Here is a 22,915-nt window from a genome sequence, read left to right as displayed (position 1 = left end):
GGGTGGATGTTTTTATGACAGTCAAATTGGGTCTCGCCGTGGGGGGCATAAATGTTTACCCCACCGTTGGATGTTGCCAATTTTTGGATATGTTTTTTTATTCCTAATTTAACACAACTTGACTGGAGGGATCGAGAAAATTATGTCCGAGGAAAAAGTTATTGATGTCTGAGTGGAGGTATATAAAACTGTTAGAACATTCAAACTTGCTGTCCAAACTCCAACATTTATCAAGTGTTCTTCAATGATTTCCATTAACAATTATTCATTCAGAATTGAAACCATATTACTTTAATTTCCTCATTGAAGAGTACAATAATTTCTCATTTCCTCTTATAAAAGGATGTGGAAATGCAACATTTGTTCACATGCTGTAACAAAAGATCTTCACATGAATGGCCACAATTTGTAGATATGAGCCTGCCTGAACCAATTGTACCTTGTTGAAGTTGATCTTTGAACTGAACCTTTGAAATAAACCTTTGAACATCTTCGAACCTCTTTGAACTTAGTTCGAAGGGGTTCAATACTCATTCTTAATAGATAAAATGTCCACCAGCAAGGATTGACATAGAGTAGACCCAAATTCTAAATTTTTAAATTTGGCTCTATATGGGGCTAACAATATCATAATCATAATCTTAACCCTGACAATAACCATGATGCAAACTGTAAACCTAATAATATAATTCTAATCATTACATTAAATGCTAACTATAACCATAACCATATCCATAACCATAATTATAACTCTAATCATAACCATAACCATGATATAAATTGTAACCATTATTCTAACCCTAACCCTAATCCTTCGCTAAAAGTTATCATAGTTGGTATTCTATCATAATCCTTATACCAACCATAACTCTTACCCTAACCCTAATCATGATGTACACCCTAACCATAATCATAACCCTAACCTTGATGTAAACCATAACCATAATTCTAAATCCAAAAGCACATTGGAATTATATAGCATGGACTATGGAAATCTTATCTCCCAAATAATACTTAGTCCTAACCCTAAAACCTAATCATAACCGTAACCCTAACCCTAACCATAACCTAAAATCTATCCTTAATCCCAAGAGAAAATCCTATCCATAACCCTAACCCTAACCCTATTCTTAATTTTAATTATAATCTTTAATCCTAACCCTAATTATAATTATAACCCTAGTTCTAACCCTAACCCCTATCGTAACCCTAACCATAATCATAACCATAACACTAAAACCTAAACTAACCATAACCTTGAACCCTAACCCTAAAAATAATACTTAGTCCTAAACCTAAAACCTAATCCTAACCATAACCCTAATCCAAACCCAAAAGCTAGCCATAACCTAAAACTTGTCCCTAATCCTAAGAGTTAATCCTATCCATAATCCTATTACTAACCCTAAAACCCTAACTCAAACCCTAACCCTAATCCTTACCATAACCCCTATCCTAACCCTAACCCTAAATATAATTATAACCCTAACTATAACCCTAATTCTAATCATAACCATAACCCTAACCCTAATTTTAATTATAATCACTAATTATAATATTTAATCCTAACCTTAATTATAATTATAACCCTAAACCTAACCCTAATTCTAACCCTAACCCCTATCCTAACGATAATTGCAGTTAATCATAATTAATAATTATAATATTTAAGCCTAGATCTAACTATATATATAGCTCAAAACCTAGCTTTAACCCTAATTATAATTCTAACCCTAATCCTAACCCTATTCTAGCCCCAACCCTAATCCTAAGCCAAACCCTAACACTTATAGCTATCATCAAGTTCTATCTTTAATTGCAATCTTAACCCTAACCCTAACCCTAATTATAATTCTAACCCTTACCCTAACCCTAATTTTATTTATATTTAATAATTATAATCTTTAACCTTAACCCTAATTATAATCACTAATATTGACCCTAATCCTGACCCCAACCCTAATTATAATCGTAACCCTTAACGCAATTATATCATTAACCCTAAACCTAATTATATATCTAACCCAAAACCTAACCCTTAACCCTAATCCCTCTAATTGAATGATAACCCTAAACTCAACTCTAACCATATATTTGAACTCTAAATACAACGTGATCCATAATCTAAGCATTTAATTGAGTGCTATTCTTAAACTTAACCATTTTCCTCAATTATAACCATAATTGAATCCTAGCCCTAAACTTAACCCTAACCCTAATTGAACTCTAATCCTAACCTTGATCCAACCCAAACCCTAATCCTAATTGAAGAGTAATACTAATTTAACCTAGCCATAATGTAGTTGAATAACAACCCTAATTCTAACCATAATTAAACTCTAGGACTAATTGTAACTGAACCCTTATAATAGTGTAGCCTTAAAATTAACCTTAACTGCAATTACTATTTAAACCCTATTTTGTTTAACCTCAACCATAACCCTAAGGTAACCTTGATTGTAAATCCAACCTATGCTTGATGTTATCCCCAATCTTTATGCTAACATAACCCATAACCCTAATTAAATTCTAACACTAACCTTAAAACAAAGCTCTATTATATAGCCGAAAACCTAGCAACATGCTTTATCCTTAAATCCTAACCCTTCCCGAGTCATAACACTAACTCTATTAATTTAGTTGTAATGCTAACCCTAATCCTAATTAAACCCTATCTCTAACCCTAATACTAATTCTAATTGAACCTCAACCCTTACTCCAAGTATTATCCTACAATAATAACTCTAATCATTAACTAAAACCAAATATAACTATTATTTTATCTATAATACTATAACTCTCTCTAATCTAGACCCTAACCCTAACCCGATAATGACCCAAAACCTAACTTTATATCTAATTATTAATTATATCTAATTAGTTATTTAATAATATATTATAACTAAAAATAATTTAAAATAATAACATAATACATTTAAAATATTTCAAATTTATATTATGAATATTATTTTCAATAAATTATAAAATAATATCATAATAATCAAAACAATATAAATTAATAATAATAATATATTATAATATTGTTATATAAAGAAATAGAAAATAATAATAATAATTGCAATAATAATATTACATACTATTGCAACAAACATTCATAATATAATATTATATAGTTCTTTTGAATTTTTTATTGTTTCCCATGTTGCACCGCGACTGCTACTAGCTTACATATATTTGATTTTAATCAAATATATATATAATATGCCGAGAGATATCATTCTCAAGGCGCCTATTTTTATCATGTACCCCAAACTCTAATAGGTGCCTCTAGAAGGATATCTCTTGGCGTATTGTATATATATATATATATTTGATTAAAATCAAATATATGTAAGCTAGTTTTAAGAAGGGGAATTAACACAATTGATATAATTAATTATGTGAAAAGGTTAAATTAATTAAATATTAATTTAATTAATTTTAGTCATATACAGTTTTATCAACATTTTCTTGGTTCAAAGTGACCTTTCTCTTTTTATGTTATCTTTTACTTGTTATTTCCTTCTATTTTGTAAAACAACATCAATAATTTATCATCTAAAACTTTATTCTAATACAATTCTTATATGATGTGTTATCATGATAGAACTATTATAATCTTGTCTAAAAGAAAAAAAACTAATAATTTTAATTGCTTATAAATATAATGAATTGTTTTGACAAAATATTGTAAGGAAGCAAAGGTGTGCGGAAATGCTTCCTATGCTAATCTTGAGAGGACGGTTATGCAACTTTCAACTTAAATATTACTAAGATTTCAAGAAATGCACAATAAAGCATAAACAAAATAGCAATGAACACATAACACAGTGATTACTGTGGGGAAACCCTTCTGGGAGAAAAACCCCACCCTCCAAAACTCGCACAATATATTAACAAATCAAGCTGATTATAATACACTTGCAATGCAAGTTCTTACAGGAGTGCATCACCACAACTTGAACTCAGAGAGACTCCTTCTAGCATCCAGTGTTGCAAAAAACTCAATAATCAAACTCCTCCCCAAGCCCTCCTTTTATAGTGATTTTACAACCTGGAAACCACTTGTGGTTTTACAAAACCATGGGCTTAACCACCATGCCACATGGTGTCCACTTTTGACATTTACATTTCCAAAATGAAAAAACAACCAGGTTAAAATAGTAATCCCGTCCATAATTTTGTTCCCTAGCTTAGACCCTCTTAAAAGTCACAAAATGAGTTATTAAGGCTCTAAAAATGGCCCACCTATATTCTACTATGGACAAGACTCATTTTCAACAACTCACTAACCATTTTCCAATGCATAAACATGTGGAAAACTACCTCAAACAAATTCTAGAATTTTCCAGAAAAAGACTGCAAGGTTGAGACGCATGTTTCTCAACAAATATAATACTATGAAGTAATCATCTCACATAAACAATATTAATATCAAAGACAAGTTTGTTTGCTTGGGCTGCTGAGAAGGGTACAACTATCCCCATTCATGGAGATCCGATAGCAAAAGACAAATCTGGTTCGATCCTGGGACTATATATAAATAGTCTTTCTTTGGCATTCAGCGATCACTTTTAGTGGGAAATTAGGTGGAGCAACTTTTAACAGTCATGGCTTCGGCCATTTGCCACAAGGTGTGGAACGCTGACTCACACATCAATATAATCAGTCTTCACATGGTAGTGCTGGAAGTGATAAGGATGCAATAATTGAGCCATCTTAATTATTCAGAGTATCTCTAAAATATAAGATTATTTATACTTTCATGTAATATATAAGGGCCCGAATAGTAAGTCTTCTTCCCTAAATTGGTGGGGAGACTTCTACTTTTAGATGATTTTTTAATGATATTTCGATTATAGAGTTAAACTAGGAGCCTAAATTGATCTGAAATGAGCTATGTACAAAGGAGGAAGACGAGAGGGAGATATGTACAAAGGAGGAAGACGTAAGGAGACGAGAGAAAGTGAATGGTGGGCTATCATGAACAAAAGTATTGTAGCAAGAAGATAATATAGAAAGAAAAGAAAGAATAATTCATGAAATATGTATATTTATAATCCAAAGGAGAGTAAACGTCATTTTAAAAGTGGCATGTAATTTCATTCAAGAGAAAAGCTAAAAGTATAACTAAACATATAAGATAATATATCATTGAATATTCATTACTAATATCTCCCTTAAGCATAGCTTAGGTGGGTATAAAGAAATTGGGTCCCAACAGGTAGTTCTGATGGGAACCCAAGTAGAATGCAATCTCTCATGTATAGTAGAGAAAGAAAGAAAACCTAATGCAATAAAAATCTTCCCAAAAGAGAGAAAAGAAGAAGAGGAGAGTTAAATAGCCCTTCACCATATAGATAGTCTTTAAAAATGACAAGATAAAGCCCATGTTTCTCTCCACAAAGAAGAGAAAGACAACATAGAATGTCACATGGAAAATGATATATTCGAAAGATAAAAATTGTAACTGCTATCAAACCATTTAAATTCCCATTGGTGGACTAACTGAAACAATCTCAATGTATGTTTCTAGAATGTCAATGCATTTCATGTGGCTGGAATGAAAATTCTGCAAGATGTCCTCTTATATAGGATTTCTCCAAGCTTGCAATGAAGCCTCTTTGAACTCTATAGTAGTGAAAAGGATATCATTATTACTTTCTTGAATAAATCCTAATTTTAAATTCTCACCTCACTGAAATTAGGTAAAAATTCAAATCTTATCACTTTAGAGAATCCCAAAATCTCCCATTTTCATGTCCAATTTATATATCATTGAGCCTCCTTTCCCATAAACTGTCTCACAATAGTTGTTGGTTGACACTTTTTTTAGAGAACCACTCTTTTCTAATCTCTTTATCATTTGGAAAGATCTTACCCCTCCTTCTCTTTCACCATAATTCTATTAATTATAGGCAACAACCTTTATTTTTGTCAATTCATTTGTTTTTAAGAACATATTGCTATTTCTCTATTATCACGTTTGAGCTATAAAAAGATTATGTTAATCTTTCTATTGACTAATCCACATCATAGGATATCATAATCAAGAGCATGTAAATTGGAGCTAGGATGCACTCAAACTTATCTCTATCAAGGAGAAAGAAAGTGATTTGAGGTAAAGCTATTGTGTACTTGCATTATCCTTTTGTTATTTTATTTTAATCATTTCTTCTCATCTTCATTTTGGCACACTTGATTGGACCCATGTTGTTACTAATTGTTTTCCTAAAGTATGTTTTCATATTTTTTGCTATGTTTCTAAAATTATGCTTTTACACCTATTTTCTAGAAATGTTCTTCCACACTAAATTGATGTGTCCACTTTTGATTTGATGTTTTTGTTGTTTTAGGCTTTCCTAGGGTTTATAACTTTCTAGGTTTGTTCATAAGGTTTTCCTCACTTTTTAGTCATATTTTCTAGGTTTCTAACTCTTTATGTTTTTGGATCTAACACTTTTCCTATAGCTATCAATATCCAGATCCATAATTTGACTTCCATCATATCAACATATTTTCACCTTATGGTCATGCTTGGAATTTTTTATTTGTTTTATTTATTTTTGTAGTTTTATTTCTTCTATTCTTTAAAAAAATTAATGCACCAACCTAACTCTTTCACACATCTTGCCCTAATGTCTTCCCTTGAAAATTTCTTCTCTACCTCTACCACCTATTTGCTAGCCTTAAAATCATTCCTCTAGTCGTTCATTTGGTCATCCCTTTTCTCTTCTCCATGCAAGTTTCCTCACACCTTTCATTGCTTCACTTGCTCCTCTCGCACCATAAGTTTCCTCTTGCCTATTATATCATTCTTCGTATCTCAATATTACATTAATAATAATTACAAATTATTGGGATTTTTCCAACAAGAAGTAGATGTACATTACTATATTACGTTATGGCTCACTTATGAAACTTAATCACTTAGTACAATATAAGGGTCAATTGTGTATATATTCTATATATTGGTTGAGTTAAATTAGGTTAGAAGCTTTGTTTAGATAATATGATGGGTTATAAAAAGGTATTTAATATATGTATGATTATGAGTCTCTCTTATGTTGACTCGTATGAATATGATCTTGCTTATATGTGCCAATTCCTTGAGTTTGAACATGGATTAAAATGATTATTGAATATTTTTTGATTGCCAAGTTACCCAATTATAGTTTACGGCATCTTAAAGTAGAATCCAAAGCAACTATGGTATCCACAAGCTCCCCAGAAAAATAAACGAGAGATTTCATGAGATTCTTATATGATGTGTCATCATGATAAGACTATGATGATGAGAACACATTCATATCGTTATCTAGAAGAAGAAGAACTAGTAATTTTAATTGCTTATAAATATTATTATTTTTTAATATTAAATTATTTTGACAAAATATAATACTATGAAGTTATCATCTCACATAAACAAAAAGCTTAAATCACACACACTAAGCTTTGATTTTTAGACTTAAAAGTGTTTAACATTCAAAATTGACTCACATTTCTAGACTTAATATGTTGCTTAATGTATGTGAAGTTTAAGACTCAGCCTCACATAAACAATATTAACATCTAAGACCAGTTTGTTTACGTGGGCTGCTCAGAAGGGTACGGCTATCCCCATTAATAGAAATCTGGTTCGATCCTAGGATTATATATAAATAATATACATAAACGTCATCTCAAGATTATAATGTGATCTAATTAATTCTATCATTGAATAAAAAGTGTTAATTTTTAATAATAGCTGTGAAGTATTTCATGACGGAACGTTTCTTCGCTAGAGTTAAGATCCATATCAATATTGAGCATGTCAAAACTATATCTGTCTCATTACAAACAGATTGGCAGATTTCTCCATCGAGATTTCACAATTGCGTATACCTTCACACTTGTACGTTTTTGTTTTATTCTTTTCTGTGAAGTTAAAGAGAGTGCCGGTCATGAATTTGTGTACAGACAAACTAAAAGTAATAGTCTTTCTATGGCATTCTGCTACAGTCGGCTCCGGTCATTTGCCACCAGGTGTGGAACGCTGACTCACACATCAATATAATCAATCTTCACATGGTAGTCTTTGAAGTGATAAGGATGCAATAATTGAGCGGTCTTAATAATTTATGATTCTTTATACTTTCTCGTAATATATAAGGGCCCAAATAGTAAGTCTTATTTTCTAAATTGGTGGCGAGACTTCTGCTTTTACATGAATTTTTAATGATATTTCGATTGAAGAGCTAAACTAAGAACCTGAATTGATCTGAAGAGCTATGTACAAAGGAGGAAGACTTAAGGAGACGAGAGTAAGTGAATGCCGGGCCATCATGAACAAACATATTGCAGCAAGAAGATAACATACAAAGATAGAATAATCTGTGAAATATTAATTCACAATAGATGTACATATTTATAATGTAAAGGAGAGTAGACGTCACCTTGAAAAGTGGCATGTAATTTCATTCAAGAAAAAACTAACAAAAACACTTAAGTACATAAGAGAATATATCATTGAATATTCGTTATTAATATTCCTTTTCAGTATAGCTGAGGTGGGTATAAAATAATTGGGTCCCAACAAGTAGCTGTGATGGAACCCAAGAAGAATGCAATTTCTCATGTATAGTGGAGAAAGAGAACCCAATAAAAATAAAAATCTTCTTGAAAGAGAGAAAAGAAGAAGAAGAGTGTTAAAAAGCCCTCTCCCAAATAAATAGTCCTTAAAAAGTTGCAAGGTAAAGCCCATGTTTCTCTTCACAAAGAAAAGGGAGAAAGTCAACATAGAATGTCACATAGAAAATGATATACTCGAAAGATAAAAATGTGAGAGGTATCAAATCATTTAAATTCCTACTGAGGTGGACTAAATGAAAAAAATCTCGATGTATGTTTCTATAATGTCAATGCATGTCATGTGGCTAGAATGAAAATTCTGCAAGATGTCCTCCTACATAGGATTTGTCCAAGCTCGCAATGAAGCCTCTTTGTACTATATAGTAGTAAAAAGGATATCATCAGTGCCTTCTCAAATAAAAATTAAATTTAAATTCCTTGTTCCCTCAAAATAGGTAAAAAATCAAATCTTTTCGCTTTTGAGAATCCCCCACAATTTTCCATTTTCTTGTCCAATTTCTATCATTGAGCCTCCTTTCCCATAAACCTTCTCACGATAGTTGTCAATTGACATTTTTTTGAGACAATCACTCTTATCTAATCCCTTCATCTTTTGGAAATATCTTAGCCCTCCTTCTCTTTCACCATTTATCTATCAGTTATAGTCATCAACCTTTGTTTATATCTATACTTATTGTTGTTAAGAACATATTGTTATTTTTCCATTATCATACTTGAGCTATAACAAGATTATGTCAATCTTTCTATTGATTAATCTACATCATAGGATATCATAATCAAGATCATCTAAAGTGGATCTAGGATGTACTCAACCTTAGCTCTATCAAGGAGATAGAAAGTGATTTGAGGTAAAGGTATTTTGTGTGCATTATCCTTTTGTTATTTTATTTTAATCATTTTTCATCATCTTCATTTTGGCAAACCTGATTGGAATTATCTTGTTACTAATTGTTTTCTTAGAGTTTTTATTTTTATTTTTTTTCTAGGTTTCTAAAAGTGAGCTTTTACACCTATGTTATAGAAAATTGCTTCCACTTAATTGATCTACCCAATTCTAATTTGATGCTTTGTTGTTTTAGGTTTTCCTAGTGTTTCTAACTTTCTAGGTTTGATCGTAGGGTTTTCCTTACTTCATAGTTATATTTTTATGTGTCTAACTCTTTATGTTTTAGGAACTAACACTTTTCCTGTAGCTATCAACATCCAAATCCATAATTTCTCTTGCATCATATCAACACATTTTCAACATAAGATCATTCTTGGACATTTTTGTTTGTTTTATTTATTTCTTTTAGTTTTATTTCCTCTATTCTTTAAGAAAATTTAGTGCACCAACCTAATTCTTATTATCCTAAATCATTTTTGTTTTTTATGTTTCACTTTTTTTTTTGTCTATTTTTCTAAAAATACCTAACTTGTTGTCAATGTCTAGGTTTGCACCTATGAGATCTCATTATGTCTTCGATCTATCATTGTGCCTACATCATATCACAATGCTAACATTCTTAGGTTACAGATATTCATTTATATGTATTTTTGGTTTTAAGTTTGTTTCCATGCTTGCAACCTATACTTTCCCACTTTTTCCATTCTACACCTATGCTTTGTATATCCTTGGTTTCATTACTTTGTATATTTTGATATTTTGGTTTTCTACTAATATACTTTTGTGATCTTCAAACTAGGAAATTGGGGCAAATCATTTTTTCTTATCAAATTGTAGTACAAGTGAAGCTAGTAATTCTTTGACTTCCACATTTGTTTTTCGAATACTTTTTACTTTTTCCTAATTTAGGAACTAAATATCTATGCTTAGAAAATTAATGAACATTGTTTTCTATGTCTATTAAATTGTGTAGACATATGCTCTCTACTTTTGTGTAAGGTGATCTAAGAGATTAAAACACTCACATTTCATTTTTGTGTTTTATATTATATCCTAAGGCATGCTAGATTGCATGTATGCTCTCCCTTACACTTAGTGTAGTCTTAGGGATAAAAGGAACCTAGCTCTAACTTTTCCCATTAGTGGGTCTCCTTTGGGATTCTATCATAGAAAAGGGTGAATTCAACTTCCATATTCTAAAATAGTATAAAAAGTGTGACACGAATTGAAAGACATCCCTCTTATAAGTGTAATTATGTCAATCTTAGCTAAGCCTCTATGAAATTTATATTTTGAATGTGTGAGGGTGGAGAGATAGTTACCCTCTCCTCTCAATTGTATGGAATTTTTTTCTTTCATCTATCAATTAGGTCTCTCATACCCTTGATGTATTTTTAGAAAGCCTTAAAATCCTTGTCCATCCTAGCTTAAGACCTTTCATCCATTATTCCTTATGATGCATCACTAGTGGGGGGACTTTATCACAAGTATATGTAGTGTCAAAAATTATATCCTCATACAATATCATACTCATTTCGGGCTCACTTTTGTGTTTCTCCTTCCTTTCCCTTAATTATACCTGATTTTGCTCAAATAGTGCATCATTTTGGAAGTCTAGTACTCTATCCATGCTTTTTGACTTTATTATAGCCTAGAAGAGCACATGAAATAAATTATGGTGGCCAGTTCCATATTCCAACCAAAAGGGTCAAATTTGAACCCTTAATGGTCAAAAAGTGTTGAGTGAGAAAATGCTCCCAATGTCAGCCTTCTTTGAAATTTTCAACACGTTTCATGAGGTTGAGTATAAAATAAAGTCCTATCCCCTCATTTGAAACATCTCTCTACAAGTTTCCAATTCAAATCCAATTAAGCAAAAAATCAAGCATCTTCAAGACAATGAAGGAATTTAAAGTGGCATTCATGGTCAAGTTTATGTGAAGGAATGTATGATCTTCCACCTAGAAATTTCTATCTTTCATGAACACTTCAAGGAAAGGATATTCATAAGAAAAGGTATAAAATTTAAATTAAACATTTTCTAAAGGTTTCATCATCTACCTTGAAAGGGTAAGATCTCTTTTACTATCTATCATTGTTGTAAGGTTAATTCCAAGAAAGCTCTTAAGGTCTTACCTAGGAAAAACCTATACAACCCAACACCATTTTTCCTCTCTTGTGTGTGCAATTTTTAGATTTGACAAAGAAATATTATGGATTCAAAAACCCACAAAATGAGATGAAGAGATTCAAACTTCAAAGGAGTAGAAAACTTAAGACATTGTTCAAAATTCTAAAATGTTTGATAGTTTCAGATAAAATTTTAGGGAGATAATCTAAGTGACATTCTATTTTTGTAATCTATTTCCAATATTTGCATCAAACACCTCTAGGACTATGATACCTAGCCACATACACCAAGACTTTTAGGCTCCAATTGCATATGCATGTTCCCTTTTAATCTATGTCTCTACATCTATACTTAGAGTTTGGATATCTATTAGGTATCTTATTGTTCATATTGAAATTAATGTCACTTTTGCATCATTGAGCCTAGCTCAAGATTGTATTTCATTTTTTTATCTTAAGAACATAGAGGAAATAAATCAATTAATGTGAATAGCTATCCCAAGGTTTCATAGTTGTTCCTATTTATTTTTTACCCAATGTATTTTGATTTGAATGGATTTGATTCCTAGATTTCATGCTAAAACTACTTAGCACCATTTCCACTATCTTACATTTTGGTGAATCTAACTTCTTTCTTGCATAATTTCCAATTTGGTTGTTAACATTTGAGTTTAATTTCATATGATTTTTAGATTTAGGGACATTAAATACTACAATCTATCATTAATATAACTTATTTTTCTTAATTAAGTGGTAATTAAACATTCTATTACTATTTGGTATTTCTTAATCCCTTATATTGTTATAATTGTTTGCATTATCAATTTTATAAAAGGAACTATGATCATAAACCTAGTCCATTATTTTTTCCTTATTTATGTAAGAGTTTCATTGCCTATCATCTTGAATATGATATCCTAATGAAAAATAGTTACAGACTTAATGGTTCCCAAGATTTTCACACTAAGGGTGTTGAGCCTAAGCTGGTTAACGTATTCCCTAGGAGCTTGGACAAATCCTCTTCTTTAAATCCAATGCCTAACAAGCCTTACATTGTTAATAATCCCTTTCTTCATACTTCTCATGATGAGGATGACTTTTTATCTCGAGTATCTATTAAGAAAATATAGAATATTGAAAAACAATTGCAATATCTTCAACAATTCAAGTCAATAAAACTTTGATGTAGAGGAAATCTCCTTCATTGAAGGTTTAGGGAAGTTGATTCAAAATGATGAACATGGTGTTGATTTATTGTGTGGCAGGGATCACATAGTGGATGGCACCATTATGACATTGACATGTTGCTTTGAAGTGCTTGGACATTCAAATCCTTCAACCCAAGTTGAGATTTCCATGCATATTCCTACATATCTACCTAATGTTACTACATATACATCTTCCATCATGACTACTACTACACAAAATTTTAATACTACAAATGTTAGTAGTGGGTCCTTTCAATCAATATCCCTATATACCACCTTCAACCAATCTTCCATATGTTTCCCAACCATATCCTCTACCTACCTATCATAATGTTCGACCTAACTATCTATTATACAACACCTTCAAATCCTCCATCACAATCCAACATCTCTCAAGATAATTCATCTATCAAAGACACCATAGACCATTTATTTCAAAATTCTTCACCTTACAACAACAATTGGCTACCATAATTCAATCCAAATTTAGTATTACTACATATTCTTCCGCAAGCCCACTTTCCATTGAAATCTTTCATATTTTTCTTCCAAAACACATTGAGGTTCTCGATCTGGAGACATATAATGGACAAGGTAACCCCCAAACTTGTGTTAAAATATTTTTCACTTTGTGTAGTGATTTCCAATATGACCACAGACTACTATTCCCTAGTACCTTAAAATAAATTTGTGTACAGACAAGTAATAGTCTTTCTTTGGCATTCTGCGATAACTTGTCACCAGGTGGGAAATTTGGTGGAGTAACTTTTTACAGTTGGCTCTAGTCATTTGTCACCAGGTATGGAACACTGACTCACACATCAATATAATCAATCTTCACATGGTAGTCTTTGAAGTGATAAGGATGCAATAATTGAGCGGTCTCAATATTTCTAAAATTTATGATTCTTTATACTTTCTTGTAATATATAAGGGCCCAATTAGTAGGTCTTCTTTTCTAAATTGGTGGTGAGACTTCTACTTTTACATGAATTTTTACCGATATTTTGATTGAAGAGCTAAACTAAGAACCTGAATTGATCTGAAGAGCTCTGTACAAAGGAGGAAGACTTGAGGAGACAAGAGTAAGTGAATGCCAGGCCATCTTGAACAAACATATTGCAGCAAGAAGATAACATACAAAGATACAATAATCTGTGAAATATTAATTCACAATAGATGTACATATTTATAATGTAAAGGAGAGTAGACATCACCTTGATTGAAAAGTGGCATGTAATTTCATCCAAGAAAAAAACTTAAAAAAACACTTAAATACATAAGAGAATATATCATTGAATATTCATTATTAATATCCCTTTTCAGCATAGCTGAGCTGGGTATAAAATAATTGGGTCCCAACAAGTAGGTATGATGGGAACCCAAGTAGAATGTAATCTCTCATGTATAGTGGAGAAAGAGAACCCAATAAAAATAAAAATCTTCTTGAAAGAGAGAAAAGAAGAAGAGGAGTGTTAAAGAGCCCTCTCCCAAATAAATAGTCCTTAAAAAGTTGCAAGGTAAAGCCCATGTTTCTCTTCACAAAGAAAAGGGAGAAAGTCAACATAGAATGTCACATAGAAAATGATATACTCAAAAGATAAAAATTTGAGAGGTATCAAATCATTTAAATTCCTACTGAAGTGGACTAAATGAAAAAATCTCAATGTATGTTTCTAGAATGTCAATGCATGTCATGTGGGTCGAATGAAAATTCTCCAACATGTCCTCCTACATAGGATTTGTCCAAGCTCGCAATGAAGCCTCTTTGTACTCTATAGTAGTGAAAAGGATATCATCAGTGCCTTCTCAAATAAATCTTAAATTTAAATTCCTTGTTCCCTCAAAATAGGTAAAAAATCAAATCTTTTCGCTTTTGAGAATCACCCACAATTTTCCATTTTCTTGTCCAATTTCTATCATTGAGCCTCCTTTCCCATAAACCTTCTCACGATAGTTGTCAATTGACATTTTTTTAAGAGAATCACTCTTATCTAATCCCTTCATCTTTTGGAAATATCTTAGCCCTCCTTATCTTTCAGCATTTATCTATCAGTTATAGTCATCAACCTTTGTTTCTATCTATACTTATTGTTGTTAAGAACATATTGTTATTTTTCCATTATCATACTTGAGCTATAACAAGATTATGTCAATCTTTCTATTGATTAATCTACATCATAGGATATCATAATCAAGATCATATAAAGTGGATCTAGGATGCACTCAACCTTAGCTCTATCAAGGAGATAGAAAGTGATTTGAGGTAAAGGTATTTTGTATGTGTTATCCTTTTGTTATTTTATTTTAATCAGTTTTCATCATCTTCATTTTGGCAAACCTAATTGGAATTATAATGATACTAATTGTTTTCTTAGAGTTTTTTTTTTTTTTTTAAATTTCTAGGTTTCTAAAAGTGGGCTTTTACACCTATGTTATAGAAAAGTGCTTCCACTTAATTGATCTACCCACTTCTAATTTGATGCTTTTTTGTTTTAGGGTTTCCTAGTGTTTCTAACTTTCTAGATTTGATCGTAGGGTTTTCCTAACTTCATATTTATATTTTTATGTGTCTAACTCTTTATGTTTTAGGAACTAACACTTTTCCTATAGCTATCAACATCCAAATCCATAATTTCACTTGCATCATATCAACACATTTTCAACCTAAGATCATTCTTGGACATTTTTGTTTGTTTTATTTATTTTTCTAATTTTATTTCCTCTATCTTTAAGAAAATTTAGTGCACCAACCTAATTCTTGTTATCCTAAATCATTTTTGTTTTTTATGTTTCACTTTTTTTTGTCTATTTTTCTAAAAATCCCTAACTTGTTGTCAATGTCTAGGTTTGCACCTATGAGATTTCATTATGTCTTCGATCTATCATTGTTCCTACATTATATCACAATGCTAATATTATTAGGTTAAAAATATTTGTTTATATGTATTTTCGGTTTTAAGTTTGTTTCCATGCTTGCAACCTATATTTTCCCACTTTTAACATTCTACGCCTATGCTTTGTATATCCTTGGTTTCATTACTTTGTATATTTTGATATTTTGGTTTTCTACTAATATTCTTTTCTGATCTTCAAACTAGGAAATTGGCGCAAATTATTTTTTCTTATCAAATTGTAGTACAAGTGAAACTATTAATTCTTTGACTTCCAGATTTGTTTTTTGAATACTTTTTATATTAAATCCTAAGGCATCCTAGATTGTGTGTATGATCTCCCTCACACTTAGTGTAGTCTTAGGGATTAAAGGAACCTAGCTCTAACTTTTCCCATTAGTGGGTCTCCTTTGGGATTCTATCATAGCAGAGGGTGAATTCAACTTCTATATTCTAAAATAGTATAAAAAGTGTGACACGAATTGAAAGACATCCCTCTTATAAGTGGAATTATGTCAATCTTGGCTAAGCCTCCATGAAATTTATATTTTAAATAAGTGAGGGTGGAGAGTTAGTTACCCTCTCCTCTCAATTGTATGGAATTTTTTTCTTTCATCTATGAATTAGGTCTCTCGTACTCTTGGTGTATTTTTAGTAAGCCTTAAAATCCTTGTCCATCCTAGCTTAAGACCTTTCATCCATTATTCCTTATTATGCATCACTAGTGGGGGGAATTTATCACAAGTATATGTAGTGTCAAAAATTATATCCTCATACAATATCACACTCATTTTGGGCTCACTTTTGTGTTTCTCCTTCCTTGCCCTTGATTATACCTAATTTTGCTCAAATAGTGCATGATTTTGGAAGTCTAGTACTCTATCCATGCTTTTTGACTTTATTCTAGCCTAGAAGAGCACATGACCTAGAGTATGGTGCCCAGATCCATATTCCAACCAAAAGGATCAAATTTGAACCCTTTAATGGTCAAAAAGAGTTGAGTGATAAAATGCTCCCAATGTCAGCCTTCTTTGAAATTTTCAACATGTTTCATGAGGCTGAGTATAAAATAAAGTCTTATCCCCTCATTTGAAACATCTCTCTACAAGTTTTGAATTCACTTCCAATTAAAAAAATCAAGCATCTTCAAGACAATGAAGGAATTTAATGTGGCATTCATGATCAAGTTTATGTGAAGAAATGTATGATCTTCCACCTAGAAATTTCTAACTTTCATGAAAACTTCAAGAAAAGGATATTCATAAGAAAAGGTATAAAATTTCAATTAAACATTTCCTTAAGATTTCATCATCTACCTTGAAAGGGTAAGATCTCTTTTACTATCTATCATTGTTGTAAGGTTAATTCCAAGCAAGCTCTTAAGGTCTTACCTAGGAAAAACCTATACAACCCAACACCATTTTTCCTCTCTTGTGTACGGAAATTTTTGATTTGACAGAGAAAAATTATGGATTCAAAAACCTACAAAATGAGATGAAGAGATTCAAACTTCAAGGGAGTAGAAAACTTAAGACATTGTTCAAAATTCTAAAGTGTTTGATAGTTTCAGATAAACTTTTGGGGAGATAATCTAAGTGACATTCTATTTTTGTAATCTATTTCCAATATTTGCATCAGACACCTCTAGGACTATGATACCTAGCCACATACTCCAAGAATTTTAGGCTCCAATTGCATATGCATGTTCCCTTTTAATCTGTGTCTCTACATCTATACTTATAGTTTCTATATCTATTAGGTATCTTATTGTTTATGTTGAAATTAATGTCACTTTTGCATCATTGAGCCTAGCTCAAGATTGTATTTCATTTTTTTATCTTAAGAACACAGAGGAAATAAATCAATTAATGTGAATAGCTATCCCAATTTTTCGTAGTTGTTCCTATTTATTTTTTACCCAGTGTATGTTGGTTTGAATGGAGTTGATTCCTAGACTTCATGCTAAAACTACTTAGCACCATTTCCAATACCTTACATTTTGGTGAATCTAACTTCTTGCTTGCATAATTTCCAATTTGGTTATTCATATTTGAGTTTAATTTAATATGATTTTTAGATTTAGGGACATTAAATACTACAATCTATCATTAATATAACTTATTTTTCTTAATTAACTGGTAATTGAACATTCTATTACTATTTGGTATTTCTTAATCCCTTCTATTGTTATAATTGTTTGCATTATCAATTGTACAAAAGGAACTATGATCATAAACCTATTCTTTTAGATTTTCCTTATTTATGGAAGAGTTTCATCACCTATCATCTTGAATCTGATATCCTAATGAAAAGAAGTTATAGACTTAATGGTTCCCAAGATTTTCACACTAAGGGTGTTGAGCCTAAGCTGGTTAACGTATTCCCTGGGAGCTTGGACAAATCCTCTTCTTTAAATACAATGCCTTATAGGCCTTACATTGTTAATAATCCCTTTCTTCATACTTCTCATGATGAGGATGACTTTTTATCTCGAGTATCTATTAAGAAAATATAGAATATTGACAAGCAATTGCAATATCTTCAACAATTCAAGTCAAGAAAACTTTGATGTAGAGGAAATCCCCTTCATTGAAGGTTTAGGGAAGTTGATTCAAAATGATGAACATGGTGCTGATTTGTTGTGTGGTAGTGATCAAATAGTGGATGGTACCATTATGACATTGATATGTTGCTTTGAAGTGCTTGGACATTCAAATCCTACAACCCAGGTTGAGATTTCCATGCATATTCCTACATATATACCTAATGTTCCTACATATACATCTTCCGTCATGACTACTACTACACAAAATTGTAATACTATAAATGTTAGTAGTGGGGGATCCTTTCAATCAATATCCCTACATACCACATTCAACCAATCTTCCATTTGTTTCCCAACCATATCCTCTACCTACCTATCATAATGTTCTACCTAACTATCTATCATACAACACCTTCAAATCCTCCATCACAATCCATCATCTCTCAATATAATTCATCTATCAAAGACACCATAGACCATTTATTTCAAAATGCTTCACCTTACAACAACAATTGGCTACCATAAGTCAATCCAAATCCAGTATTACTAAATATTCTTCCACAAGCCCACTTTCCATTGAAATCTTTCATATTCTTCTTCCAAAATACATTGAGGTTCCCGATCTGGAGACATATAATGGACAAGGTAACCACCAAACTCATGTGAAAATATTTTTCACTTTGTGTAGTGATTTCCAATATGGCCAAAGACTACTATTCCCTAGTACCTCAAAAGAAATTTCTTTATAACAATTTTTCTCTTTGCCTTCTTATTCAATTGATAGTTTTCAATAATTGATTGATTCATTTGTTGAACATTTTCAAAATAATATTGACTAGACCACAAATTACTTTAACTAATTTGATGCATTGTAAACAAGGTTCTAAGGAAAAAGTGACTAATTTTATTGGTAGATATGAACATTTGCATTCACAAATTGCTTATGCTATACATGACGATGATACTCAAAGGAATTTAATTAATAATTTTTACAAAAAGGCATTAGAAAAAAGCTTATGTTTTCTAATTATTTGTTGCAAAAATGAGTTCTTGTTTTCTTTGATGTCAAACTTGTCAATCGGGATGTGTAACTTGGTAACATTCTTTGGTCCAAATGTGGTCTAGTATAATCTAACTTAACAATGAGTTAGTTAAATTTTAATAAGAATATATATATATATATATATATATATATATATATATATATATATATATATATATATATATATATATATATATATATATATATATATATATATATATAATATGTGTTTAGTGGTAATTGAGTGAGTTATATATAATAGGAAAAATAGAAGCACAAGTGCTGGGGAATATGTTTAATGTGCAGTGATAGGATGCTAGTAGCTCCGAGTTAGCTATGGTGCTTAGGCAGGTCCTACGCCTAAGTAGTTCTTCGATTATGTTACATTTTCCCATATTCCCTCTCAATGGAATAGAGTAGCAGATTATCTAGCCAAATGGGCATCTAAATGTCAGCAAGAATAGAATATTGGAGATTGGGGACATTTGCCTTCATATTCATCTCATATGTTTCAACATTTAGTTGGAGACGATAAGATTGTTCAATTGGTTGTTCTTTGTTGGTCCACTAGCCATTTCTTGTGAGGATTAATAAATATTTACCACTTTTTGGAAAAAAAAAATAGAGAGGCTTTTTTGACCTATCATTGCATCAATTTTTGAATGTTTTTTCACATGTTTGGCTCAAATACACGTACCATTACATTAAGGATCAAGATTTGCACTTACATATGGTTGACTAAGAACACTCCTAAGTTAGAAGGTGTTATGGGACCCCATGGTGATTTAAAAGAGAAAGAAAATAGAAAGAGAAAAGAATATGATTAAAGGAGATTTATTTTTAAAGTTATAAGGTAAAAAAAATTGGAAAATGAGGTGCAATTGTTCAAACCATAAGAGGGAATAGTTAAGATCTTTATAGGCTAGGCACATTGTAGAAGGGGCACACAACATGTGTCCAACTTGGACTAAAGTTTACACTTCAATGTATGCTGGAAGTGTCTTGCATATGAACCATGTCCTCCAAAAGTGCCTGGGAGAGTAAAGATGTGTATTGATATATATTTGCAATTTCTATATCTCATTTATTAATTTATTGTTCCATATAAACATTATTAATTTTTCATATTAATAAATTAATTACAAATGAATTTACTTGAGGTAAAACTAGAGATTAGTTATTAGATATCAGAGCCAAATTAAAAAAAAACTTAGGTGAACATATCCACATTGAAAATATTTTTTTTACTTAGGATCATCATTGGACAAATTAAATCTTGAAAATAAATTACAATTTATATTTGCAACTTTATTAGCATAGAAAATTGATTTTGGCCCTGGTTGGAATTAAAATTTACCTTAGATAATGAAGATAAATTACGGTAAATTACATTCAACCCGAAAACTACAAACTTGAGATTGAATCACCAGGGAAACTACAAACAAAGTAGAAATTTCCAAAAAAAAAATACTGTCTTTTGACGGTGCATGTGTATCAAAAATTAAATTCCATAGGAAAAAATCTGACCTTTCAGACATTAGTTCCTGGATTCTAGAACAAAATCTTTAATGTAAATGCAAAAGAAAACACACAATTCTTAATACACAAGAAAAACTAGGGTACTATGCATGTAAAAAAAAAAATTACAGAGAAAAGATAAGCAGAAACTTCCAAACAAATGGTGAAACATATATTTGAAACAACAACTACTTTCATTGTACCTCTAAAACATATATCAATTGCTATTATCTTATGCCTCATTGCCAACAATTGCAAGTTGTCACTATTTTCGTTTAAGCCATCCCATCCAGCCTTACTTTGGTATAGAAAAGATTCCTGATGCAAACCACTTATGATATCAAAATAATTTTTTACACAAAGCAAAGATCATCCTATTCATGTGATGGTGTTTTCACTTTTGTTAAATGGGCAAATAAGATAAGAATCAAAATTTTGAGATTTCATTGAAGTTTAAAACATTATTTCCACTGTGCTATTGTAGCATCGAGCATACAAGGAATGAGCTTGTACTCCAACATTTCCATTGATATTGAGGTTGCATACAAAAGATGTCTTGCGACCCATAAATGGGAATAAAGACTATCTATTGATGACAAAATGGAAAATTGCAATAGGCTCAAACTAAATTCAACTATTATTATAGTCCACCTTCTTTAAAGAAATTAAGGCAATAACATAGTTTGTGGACGGGTGTGATCATTTGATTATAAATTGATTAAATTTTAATGACATTTGAGGTTTCTTTTTTTTTTTGAGCGGTAATAGTTTTTGTATTATATTAATGTAAAATTTTAAGCATACAGAAATGCAGTCTCCCATAGTCCATTTACATATTGTAGGCAACAAACCCCCATACTATCTACAACCATAAAGTATGTTCTAAAAAACCATACAACCTATGCAAGTCCAAAAAAGACCAGTACAAAGCTACTCCCACCAAACCCAAATATTACAAAACTAGTTTAGTATTAAAAGGAAATTATTAACAAAAAATTTGTAAAAGCATATAAAAACAATGGACAAATGGCCACTCACTCGATGTCGCCCTGGCTCTCCTTCTCCCCTCCCTCCTTGGTGGTCGGAGCTTTACCTCTTGCCACTTCACATTTAATCTTTGCGATGCAATCCAAACATCCGAAATCGGGGTCAACTTCCAAGCTTGCTAGCAAATGAACAACCCATCCTTCCTCAAACCTGTCTCCCAGGTCTCTACCGGCTTCCATCTATGCTACCACCTGTAATGCCTTCAGGACTTTGTCTGCCCTAATTAGTTTCACACATAGCTTCATAGCTTCCCATCCAATACGAGCACATTCATGACATTGTTCTTTTATATCATCCTCTGGCCAATGGACAAAAGGTAGCAGCTCCTCCTAGTCATCTCCCTCCTTAATATGAATGCCTACTCGAGGCACAACCCACTCCAGAAGTGAGTCAAGATTGGGAAAGTACTCCCCATCAATCACTTTGGTCAATGTGAATCTAATCTTCTCCACCTCCAGCTCAAACTCACATGCCCATGCCCTAATCAAGGAGTACACATCCATATTCGTCTAGTATTGATGATGGACATACACCACCTCTTCTGCAAGCATGAGGTGAGCCACACTCCACAGCTTCCCCTCCTTGTAATGGAAAAGTCTCTACATCCTCTTCTCCATCACCTTGCCCAGGAATGGCACCAACTTCTTATCTGTGCGCAGGGTGGAGTTTGCTTCCATAGTCACCTGCAAATTGAAAATGCACCATCTTTTGCAATGACAATGTCATAAAAGCCACAAAGTAGTGAAATCAATTAAAATACACACAAACACTAGCTTGCAAACCAAAGGGAAATAAATTCCTCCACCATTGTTAAGGATGGGTAACGAATATAGAAGTGATGGCATAAATGCCATGAGATTGCACTGAAGATTTGCTGCCATCCTCCACTTGCACCAAACGTGCAACCTGCCAAAGATAACTACCACATTCAAGGAGCAAGTGTCAACTTGCATGGTGTACTTGCCAAAAAACTTCCCTCACTTACGTATTGCAGGCAGCAAATTCCTAAAAGAC

This window comes from Cryptomeria japonica, chromosome 10 (genome assembly GCF_030272615.1).
Source record: "Cryptomeria japonica chromosome 10, Sugi_1.0, whole genome shotgun sequence".
NCBI lineage: Eukaryota > Viridiplantae > Streptophyta > Pinopsida > Cupressales > Cupressaceae > Cryptomeria > Cryptomeria japonica.
The sequence above is the reverse complement of the archived record's forward strand: the minus strand, read 5'-3'. Positions refer to the sequence as shown.